Source organism: Miscanthus floridulus, chromosome 8 (assembly GCF_019320115.1).
Source record: "Miscanthus floridulus cultivar M001 chromosome 8, ASM1932011v1, whole genome shotgun sequence".
NCBI classification, from domain to species: domain Eukaryota; kingdom Viridiplantae; phylum Streptophyta; class Magnoliopsida; order Poales; family Poaceae; genus Miscanthus; species Miscanthus floridulus.
In genome coordinates this window covers 174,919,692-174,931,772 of record NC_089587.1, presented here as the reverse complement: position 1 = coordinate 174,931,772, position 12,081 = coordinate 174,919,692, and positions in this window count along the sequence as shown.

Sequence of the window (12,081 nt, the reverse complement as noted above, 5' to 3'; positions counted from 1 at the left end):
GACATGCTGTACCCGTCCACTTTTTTGACCAGACGTGTCAGATTGGACTTGATAGAGTAAGAAGATAAATAAATACATCAAATAATAGTACAAGTGGCATTTGGTTGTTCGCCGCACGACTCATGCTCAGGGATGGTCTAGGCCACTATCGTGCTCGGGGACTGTCCAGACCACTATCGTGCTCGAGGACTGTCCAGACCACTACCGTGCTCGGGGACTGTCTAGACCACTATCGTGCTCGAGGACTATCCAGACCGCTATCGTGCTCGGGGACTGTCCAGACCACTATCGTGTTCAAGGACTGCTCCGACCACTTCTGTGCTCGGGGACTGTTCCGACCACTGCTTGGTGACCGCTCTACATGGCTACATGTGATTTGTACTCACATACAGTCGAGAGGCATTTATTTGGACCTTGCTACAAGGCTTATACTTCGCCTTCCAGCAAGCTCGGGGACTACATCGGTACGATGCACCTGCCGGTGCATCTCGTATTGCTTATACGACGATTGGATTCTTCACTTCAGTAGAAATTCTTTTTAGACCCTGGCACCATGTACCTATGTCACCTACTACCAGGCTCGGGGACTAAGTGGGCATACTTCACCTTGCGGTGAATGTGTTTATCTTATCGACCCCTACGCTTTGACTGATTGCTAGAATTATTATTGTCCAAGGGTCACTTACATTTCTTATCAGAAATACAAGTGGGCACACTTAAAAAGGAAAGAAATCTTTTTCTTTTTTCTTTAAGAGCACCATGCATTCTTTGGACAACCGGAATCTTTGGCTATAATCGTGGTCTACTGCTCTCTGTTCTGACCAGAATGCTGGGACATTCGGTTGGTCAATGTTCTAGTCAGTTGGAGATGACATGAAGACAGATCGCATTAGTCGAAGGAGATTGAACGGCGTGTCACAGCATAATACATGGAGCTTGGGGACTAGCTATGGGGGTATTAACCCCTATGCCCTTATGGCTGGGCCTTGGCCGGCCCGGATCAGGGGGTTTAGTCCACTAGAAGACGACACGTGGCCCAGCCAACCTGTTCGGAATCCTGCGCAAGGAATCAAGGCAGATTTGGAGATCAAGCAAGATCCTGGTCGGTTAGAATAGGAATCCTTATCCGGCCATCTATGGCAATTGAACTGGCTAGGATTAGTTTCCAGATCTGTAACCCTACCCCCCGGACTATATAAGGTGGGCAAGGGATCCCTCTAGAAAACATCTCTCATTGACATACAGCAATACAATCAGACACAGGACGTAGGTATTACGCCTTCGCGGCGGCCAAACCTGGATAAAACCTCGTGTCTGTCTTGCATCACTGTCTTGTTTGTGGCTTGCGCATCTGTCTGCCGACAATCTACTACCTTGGGCATACCCCTAGGTAGACTGCCGACCATATTTCGTCGACAGTAACCAACAAGAAAACCAATATCACAACATCTTTAGAACTTCCCTAGGTGTTGCCGTTTCTTATAGATGTAGCATTTGCAACCAAACACCCTAAAGAAGGAGACGTCTGGCTTCTTCCCATTGAGCAACTCATAAGGTGTCTTGCCAAGGAACTTTTGAAGGAATAGGCGGTTGGATGCATAGCATGCGGTGTTGATTGCTTCCGCCCATAGAGCTTCGGGGGTGTTGTACTCATCAAGCATTGTTCTTGCAAGAGTGATCAATGTCCAGTTCTTCCTCTCAACTACACCATTTTGTTGAGTATATGTTACGGAGGCTTCATGTTTGATTCCAACTTCATCACAATAAGCTTCTATGTTTGTGTTGTCAAATTCTTTCCCATTGTCGCTTCTTATCTTCTTGAGCTTCACTTCAAATTCATTTTGTGCTCTCTTGGCAAACTTCTTGAAGCAAGATGCAACTTCAGATTTGTCATGAAGGAAGAATACCCATGTATACCTTGAATAATCATCAACAATCACAAGACAATAAAGATTTCCTCCCAAACTCTTGTATGTTGTTGGTCCAAATAAATCCATATGAAGGAGTTCTAGCACTCTTGCGGTTGACATGAAAGCTTTTGTTGGATGTGTATTTGCAACTTGCTTAATGGCTTGACATGCACTACAAAGCTTGTCCTTCTCAAACTTCACATCCTTCAACCCTCTCACCAAATCATTCTTCATAAGCTTCTTGAGTGAGCTCATCTCGACATGAGCAAGTCTTCTATGCCATAGCCACCCAAGTGTTGTTTTGGTGAATAGGCATGTCTTCAAGTTTGCATCTTCGGAGGTGAAGTCCACTAGATATAGATTGTTGTATCTAAATCCTTTGAATATCACATGATCATCATCCTTCTTGGATACAACAACCTCCTTCTCGGTAAACAAGCATTGGAAGCCAAGATCACACAATTATCCAACGGATAGCAAGTTGAAACTCAATGAAGCAACATATAGCACATTGGAGATGGAATGATCATTTAATATTGCCACTTTACCCAATCATTTGACCTTGCCCTTTGAGTTATCTCCAAATGTGATTCTTTCTTGCCCATCTACTTCTTCATCTAGTGAGGTGAACATACGAGGATCACCGGTCATATGTTGTGTGCAACCACTATCAATAACCCAATGACTTCCACCGGTCTTGTAGTTCACCTACACACAAGAGATCAAGCTTTAGGAACCCAAACTTGTTGAGGGCCCTTCACCTTCTCAACAAGTGACTTAGCAACCCAAATTTTCTTTGGCCTATTATTGTTTGGAGGACCTAAGAACATCACTTTCATTTTCCCACTAGAATCCTTTCTAAGCATGTAGTGAGCATTGAAGGCAAATGGTCTAGCATGCTTGGGCAAGGGTTGTGGTGGTGGAGTTTGGCACTCATGAGCAAAGTGGCCTTCTTGTCCACACTCAAAGCATCTCTTTGGCTTTGGCTTTGGCTTTGATTGTTGTTGTTGAACTTGAGCCTTCTTCTCTTTGTTTGCCATGTACCCAATGCCACTTCTATCCATCTTCATGACGGTATTCATTTGAAGCTCACTTTGAAGATACTTGCCTCTAGTGAACTTGCTCAATCCAATCTTAAGATGCTCTTTCTCCAACTTGAGCTTCTTGTTTTCTTCCTTGAGAGCATCATTGTTCTTTTCTTCCTTGAGCTTCTTGTTCTCATCTTTGAGCTTTTCATTCTCAAGGATCAAACCATCATCATGAACAATAGTTTCTAGCACAATAGGCTTGGTGGTTTTGAGTTCTTCAAGATCTTTCTTGAGCTTTGCATTATCATTCTTGAGCTTGACAAACTCATCATAGTCATCGGCTTCAACCACTTGCTTGCCCTTGCTACTAGAACTTTGCTTAATGCTCTCATCAATAAGATCATCACATGATGTAGCTATATCAATCTTAACAACATCATTAGTGGCATCATGTGGCTCATTGGGTAAAAATTCTTGAGCAATAACAAGGGTATCATGATTAACCTTAAGAGTAGTGTATTCATCTTTTAGCTTGTTATGGCTAGTGATGAGCTCTTTGTGCACCCACTCAAGTTTATCATGTTTATCTTTGAGCTCTTTCTTAGAAGATTTGAGCTTCTTGAGTTTGGATGACATAGCATCATTTGCTTCTCTAAGCTCAACACTAGCCTTTTTGGCTATCTCATATTTAGCTAAAAGAGAATCATTCTTAATTTCAAGCTTTTCATTTTTAGCTCTAGTCTTTATGACGATCTTAGTGTATTTATTTAGTAGTTTAGCAAGATCATCATAAGTAGGTGACTCATATTCATCATCGCTATCACTATCACTATCATCATTATGAGCATGATCATCACCACTACTATCATCATCATGTGATACCTTTTATTCACCTTTGGCCATAAGGCATAGGTGTGTAGAGGATGATGGCGGTGGTGGTGGTGAAGATGATGAGTCAATAGTAATGGCAGCCACCTTCTCATTATCACTTTCATCATCAGATGATCCACTAGATGAATCAATGTCCGTGAGCCAATCATCAACGATGTATGCCTTTCCACTCTTCTTCTTCTTGTGGAAGTCCTTCTTCTTTCCATCTCTTTTCTTGTATGGCTTGTTCTTTTTCTTCTCATCTTCATCTTTATTGCTTGAGTCATCTCTCTTGCCCTTGTTCTTGTTCTTGTACTTGTCTTTCTTGGGCTTTGTGCATTGGTGAGCTAGATGACCAAGTTATCCACAATTGTAGCAATCCATTTTAGAGATTGGCTTCCTTCTAGAGCTAGTGAAGAACTTCTTCTTCTTGCCATCAAACTTGATGCCACTCTTGTTTAGCTTCTTAAGCATCTTGGTGGTCTTCTTCACCATGAGAGCAAGGCTTTCATCATCAACTTCATCTTCACTTGAGCTCTCATACTCAAGTCTTGCCTTGCCCTTCTCTTGGCTAGCTTTGAATGCTATGTCCTTATCTTTCTTCTTGGTAGAGGATGAGCCATCTTGTGGCGTGATGTGCATGTATATCTCATGAGCATTTATCTTCCCCAAGATTTGTGTTGGTGTAGCAGTGGAAAGATCACCTTGATGTAGCATAGTCACAATATGCCCATATTTGTCAATGGGGAGGACACTCAAGATCTTTCTCACAACATCGTATGGTTGCATTTGAGTGAGTCTAAGCCCATTGACTTCCTCTACAAGAACATTCAAATGTGAATACATTTCATTAACACTTTCCTTAGGAAGCATTTCAAAAGAGTTGAGCTTTTTCATGACAAGATGATAGCGTTCCTCATGCTCACTCTTAGTTCCCTCATGGAGCGCACAAACGTCCAACCATAGTGCATGGGCGTCTTTGTGGTTCCTCACTGTGGCAGAACCTCCTAAATTATAGGGCCCACATGGACCTGTCACAGTCCAACGACCTTTGACATCTATGCATATGTTACCGATAACTTAAGAAGACTGTCGGGTGTCCTCGGAGAACCCCGAATCATCCACGATTTCCGAGCATGATCACATTACAGAGTCATTGCAGTATTACAACAGTTTTATTCAAGTAGATACATCAGAGTAAAATATAGCGGAAGCATTACAATAACTTAGTTTTACAAACCAGTTGTTTCAAACCTTATAAACTAAGTTCGATTAATATTCCAAACTGTAGTAGTGGAGTGGCATTATAACATAATACAAAACACGCAATTAAACTGCCCTGCCCAAGGGCCACACATTTACTTATCGTCATCGCATTGAACAACAGTCATGCAGCACAATCCAAAACAGATCTGCTCATGAGCCTCGCCTGCAACAAGGGTCAACGAACCCTGAGTACAAAAGTACTCAACAAGACTTAACTGAAATATTAACTGATAAACTTAGGAATGCAGGCTCAGGGATTCAAGGTATAGCTTTAACAATAATCAAAGTTCTTTTGCGTAAAAGCTCGTTAACAAAATTCTTTATATAGAAAACTTCATAAAATCATATACAAAGCTGACACGATCCGTGTTGAGATCATGAAACTTCATATCCAACACCTTCACAAGCTTTATTCGAGTTCCAATTATTAATACTACGATGATGAACAGTGAGTTGAGTCTCCATAACCGAGGAGCAACGACGATTCGAACCGATTAAACCCAGCTGGGGATTCCAGACCACACGACATATGCAGGTCCCCGACCTACATATACCAACCTATTCTCGGATCCTCTAAAACAAGAATGGGTCCGCGCCACCCGAGAATACAGTACTCCACCAATCCAGCCCATTGCCACGTGGGTACACGCTATTCCCGCCATCTCTCCACTCCCAGTGCGCGAGTAGCCATTCTCATAATAGAATAGCCGAGTAAAGGCTTACCGGAGTATGTGGTTAGTACTACAAAGTCTCACCTCATGCAATTCAACAACGGTACGGACCTTAATCGACACAGGCGAAAAGAACCCGCTCACAAGACCTCCATGTCTCGTGGCTCACACACACCGAGTTCGCCCGGTCTAGATTTATTACTCCACATCCCCATATCACATGATAACATAAGTAACCAAGGTTCCATTAAAAACTTGCAGGTGGCAGGTAATCACCCGACTTTCATCGTTCTATGCATAGCTAAGCAAAACTAGGTATATACGAGTTTAGAACTGGTAATATGGTAAATATGGAATAACAAGGGTGGTAATGCACCAATTAGGCTCTTACTTAACTACTAATCACTTAATGCAGTAACGGAAAGCAAAAGTGAAATTAATTTGTAAAACTCAAGGTAGGGTTGTATGCATCCGGGGCTTACCTTCGTTGACGGAAAAGTCCGGTTCCTGCGATGTTCCACAAATATCCGATCCAACCTCAACAGACGGATTAACCTCCTCGACCACTTGATTAACTACCACGTGTTCACCTTTGTTCACTACACGTAGTAACAATGCCATGTTTAACATGATGTGAGATATAAAACATGATGCTCGATGATGAATGCAAAAGTTAATAACTTGAATACAACTTTCCTTCGCGGTATAGTTACAAACCATTATCATAAAGCATTTTTAGTCGTTCTTCTAACAAGTCAAAGGTTCACTTATCAAACCTGCTTACCAACTAAAGCTTTATCATGAAAAGACATGTATAAACAATATACAAGGAAAGGTATAACTTTTACTTTTTATCCAAGAGGTTGCATCTAAGAAGCAATCAAGTTTATTAACATGTATTTACTAACGAAATTCTTAACTAAGTCATTTAGAATTATTACTAAAGGGCGAACCTAAACATATCAAGAAGGTAATCACTTGGCCATGACACAGCAGGGGTGGGGTGTTTCATGATCTATAATCAACTCCAAAAACCAATCAGGACATCTTATGATCTATGTTTATCATTTTGACAATTATTAACTAATAATTAAGGCATATAAATAAGAGTATAATTAAACATCATCAAATTAATCCCAAACTTTTTGTGGAGGCAGGCTTTAACAATAAACAAATACAATAAAAGTTTCATGGTCACTGGATATTTATTTTGGCCTATAAAAATTACACAGCAAGCATTTCTTAATTAAAAGGACTAATTTTTAAGCATCCAAAAACTATTGATTTTCATGGTTTCATATTTTTCCTAAATAGTTTATATCTTAGAGAGGTCACACAAAAATTTTCATAATATTTAAAGCTCTATTTAATTCTACACAAAAATAACAAATCACAACACTATTTAAAATAATCACGGACTTTTCACTTAGCATCGCTACAGGACCATCGTCTTCCTCCGTGAGCCGAACGGCGCAAGGAACACGGCGGCGATGCTGCTGGCCGATCAAGGCAGTAAAAATGGTGGTGAGGTGGCGCAAGATCATCGCAAGACTTGGCCGCACTGATAGGTGGACTTGGCGTGGCGTGCAGTGGCTCTGGACAAGCTGACCACGGCAGCAGACGGCGAACATGGCTGACCGTGGCGGCGCAACGCTGGAATGGCGACTACGGCGCAAAATTGATCAAGATGGAGCTGGATTAGGCATGAAGAGACTCACCACGACTTGAGCAGCTAACTAGATGAAGCCGAGACGTGCTGGAGCTCCCTGCCGACGACGGCGGCGTTCATGGCAGTTTGCACCGACGTCGCGACGGCGTTCCGGCAAACAAGGCGACTCCGGCCGGTAGCAACAGCTAGGCTGGGCTCAATCAAGGCGCAAGGGCAAGGCGAAGCTGTGGCAAGCTTGGCTGTGACGGTGAAGCACTATGGCGACGGCGCGGACACGACGGAGATGATCGGCGACATCGGAAAAAAAACAGAGAAAAGAGATAGAGCGACGGCGATGGCGTCTCGGCCTTTATAACGCGGTCAAGGCACACGGAGACGACACCCAGCAGCTTCTCCACGCCAGCGCGACGTCGAAGGCAGCCACCACGACGACTGGAAGATGATCGAAGATCACCGACGGTGAACTGGCTTCCGCGGGTACTGTTCATCGAATTTACAGAATTGCCATTCGCCAAAATCTTCAAATTACTCCCAAAATTGCATGGTAACTCAAAAATCTCCAAAAATAAAAGTTGCTCAAAATTTAAAGTTCTACAACTTTGCTTTTATAACCATTCCCTAATTCGGTCTACATTTTGAAATGCAAGTTTGAATTAAAAAGGGAATATTTAAAGAATCACGCCTTTTCAAATTACTTTAAATTTTATAAAACAACTTTGAAAACTCCAAAAACAAACTTTTTACAACTCGACAAGCTCTACACTTTTGCTTTTAGGCTCCACCCAAAAATGTACTTCGATTTTGAATTAGGTTTTCCGGGGTCAAACTTATTACTGGAAATCAGGGTTTTCGGAAATTCAAATCAATACACGATTTCGAACTTGATTCAAACAATACAATTCAACACATACAACATAAAGGTAAACTTGTTTTAGTGTATGCATATCAAAATTCACAAAGCTTCTTAATCACTATTATTGACATTTTTTTATGTAATATATAAAACACTTCATAAAATAACATTTGCATACTATAATATAAACATGAAATGCATCAACGACTTGATACTTGATGATTATGCATAATGATGACATGATCACCTTCTTAATTATTTTTTTAACATCCGGGATGTTACACTCACCCGATTAAACACATCTTTGCAAAGGCCTCTAAAGATGGTGTTTCGAGCCTTTGCATTCCACTTCTCATAATTAACCTCATCGCCTTGTAGATTAGTAGCATCCTGAGGTTTTGGGAAGCCTTGTGAGGCGGCTCTAAGTATACCAACATCTAGAGCCTCTAGATACGCCTCCATGCGAATTTTCCAATAAGCGAAGTCATCTCCCTTAAAGATAGGAGGAGGTCCATCCCCGTGAGACATCTTGCTCTAGGTAGTTAAGCCTAAATATGTGAGCACGAGGCTCTGATACCAATTGAAAGGATCAAGATGCCCAAGAGGGGGGGGGGGGTGAATTGGGCTAATTCTAAATTTCTTACAATAATTAAATCTTATGGTTAGCCCAATTAACCCCCTGCGCCTAGAAAGTGTTCCTAATTGTTCCACCACACAAAAGACTTGCAATCTAAGTTCCAATCCTACTCTAGCATGGCAATTCTAAGAATGTAAAGATATGAAATGAATTGCTCAAGGTAAATGCTCAAAGTAAATAGAGAGGAAGGAACACAGCGATGTTTTACCGAGGTATCAGAGAGTCGCCACTCCCCACTAGTCCTCGTTGGAGCACCCGCGCAAGGGTGTAGCTCCCCCTTGATCCATGCAAGGATCAAGTGCTCTCTACGGGTTGATTCTTCGACACTCCATCATGGTGAATCACCCACAACCGCTCACAACTTGAGTTGGGTCACCTACAAGCTCCGCCGAGTGATCACCAAACTCCCAATCACCACCAAGCCATCTAGGTGATGGCGATCACCAAGAGTAACAAGCACAAACTCTCACTTGACCACGACAAGCCTAATGAGAAGGTGGATGCACACTTTGCTACTCTCGATCTTCACTAATGAGGCCTCTCTTTTGGATTCTTAAATCTCAATCACCTCACTAGGACCTTGCTCTTCTTGGCACTCTCTAAGGTGTTTCTCAACTGCTGGAATGAGCAAAAGTACCCCCACACACGAGTGGAGGTGGTATTTATAACATGGGCTGAAAAACGAACTGTTATGTGCCTCTGCGGGGTGACCGGACGCTCCAGTCAGTACACCCTAAACTCTAGAGTTTACAGTGTGACCGGACGTTGCCAGTGTCCGGTCAGCACTGACCGGACGCGTCCAGTCATGATTTACCCTCTCTGGAGCCTTACTGGAAACGACCGGACGCTGGCTCTCAGTGTCCGGTCACTTGACCTTCCAGCGTTCGGTCACACCAAACGATTTCACCTAAGTCAAATGAACTGACCGGACTCTGTGCCAGCGTCCGGTCACATCGAAGCCAGCGTCCGGTCAGTATTTGACCCTCCATTCACTTCCAACTCTCGATCATACGTGAATGAAGTTTGCTCCATTGGATCTTAGGCATATGTAGGAGCTACCTAGTGCTAGTTTTAACAAGTGTGCACCACACCTAACTCACTAGACTCACCTAGGTCAAGCTACCCATCCATACCCCCCTTAATAGTATGGCCAAAGGAAAAACAAAGTCCTAAACTACTCAAAGTGTCTCTTCAACTCCAATCGACACTTAGAACTAGTTCATCCTTAACCTTGTCGTCCATCCTTTGAAAACCGAAACGATTTCCATCGTAGGGGCTTGACCACCTCGATTGCCCAATTGATCTCCATTACCATGACCTAACTTAATTGCATCTGCAAAACACATGCTAGTCATAGTAATCTTGTATTATCATTAATCATTGAAACCCTACTAGGGGCCTAGATGCTTTCAAGATCCATGCGATGGCATACCTTCCTTTGCCAACAAATCAAAGAACAATGACAACAAATTCAAGGGGATGATGAATTATGGCAGAACCACCCGAAATAACACACCTTCGGAGATGCTTGTCTTTCACTAGACACTAAGCAACCCGAAAGTAAGCTACACCAGGCGGTTCCATCGAGCACACCCCAAGGGAGAACTCGAACAATCCACGTTTTTCATCTAGAATCCAATAAGGAGAATGAGTTTACAATACTTAGTCCATTTCATACAATAAGAGTTCTAGGAAATTCATTATTACAATACCAAGTTCAGAGTGCGGAATTTAAACAGTGGAATTGAAATAAATATCTAACGACAAGATACAAGGATCCGTCTGTGCCCACAAGAAGAATCCTCCACACAACAGCCACTCCCCAAGCTACACCTACAACAGGGGTAAATAAACCCTAAGTACACAATATACTCGCAAGACTTACCCGACTAGTGGAAATAATTTTTCAACTCAATATGATAAGCTTTTATGGTTTGCTGGGTTTCCTTTTTGTGAAAAACATTACTAGTAATGAATCCTTCTGTATGTGTTTTATTAGTAGTCATGATTAGTTCATTAGCTAACCATTCTATGTAAGCACCTGTTCTACTTTCAAGCAAGAGTTGAGCAATCAGATCCATTCATCCCCTTTCATCTTTGTCGGTGCGGGACCCATGGGATACCCCGCAAGGAAGGGAGAAGATCTAGTCTAACTAGGATTCTTCCCCTGTAATCTTAGTAGTAGTATTATTCTATAATCCTACTAGGAACTCTTATTGTAAACCGACTAGGATTCTGACCTCTTGACTATATAAAGGTGGGCAGGGATCCTAAGGAGAGGGACTTTTAACAATTGTACAACACAACACTTGACAATTAATCCAACGCAAAGGCTAACGCTGACTGGACGTAGGGCTATTACTCGATCAAAGATTGAGGGTCCGAACCAGGATAAATCGACTGTCTCTTGCGTTAACTGTCGAGTTCCGCATATGCTAAAGCCCAAACATATTGCCCCAGGGACCCCCATGGCAGGCTATCGGTGGTGAAACATCGATAGCTGGCGCGCCAGGTAGGGGCTTTCGGTGACTTTTCATCCGAGAGCTCAATGGACCTCGACAACATGATCTTCTCAAAGGGATCAACCTTCATCTTCAGTTTGTGGATCTACGAGGCAGGCGACGATGGCAAGCTCCAAGGCCGTCTTCTCAAAGATTCAGATCATCATCAGGACTTTTCCATTTCAGTGACAACAATAGATTAGCTTGCTGGAAGATTCGCGCATGTGGCAGAACCTCCTAAATTATAGGGCCCACATGCATCTATCACTGTCCGATGACCTTTGACATTTATGCATACGTTTCCAATAACTTAAAAAGACTGTCGGGTGTCCTTGGAGAACCCCGAATCATCCATGATTTCCGAGCAGGATCACGTTACAGAGTCATTATAGTATTACAACATTTATTCAAATATCTACACCAGAGTAAAAACAGCGGAAGTCTTACAATAACATAATTTACAAAACAGTAGTTTCAAACCTCGTAACTAGGTTCGATGTTTATTACAAAATGAAATAGTGGAGTGGCATTATAACATAATACAAAACACACAATTAAACTGCCCTGCCCAAGGACCACACATTTACTTATCGTCATCGCATTAAACAACAGTCATGCAGCACGGTCCAAAGCAGACCTGCTCATGAGCCTCACCTGCAACAAGGGTCAACGAACC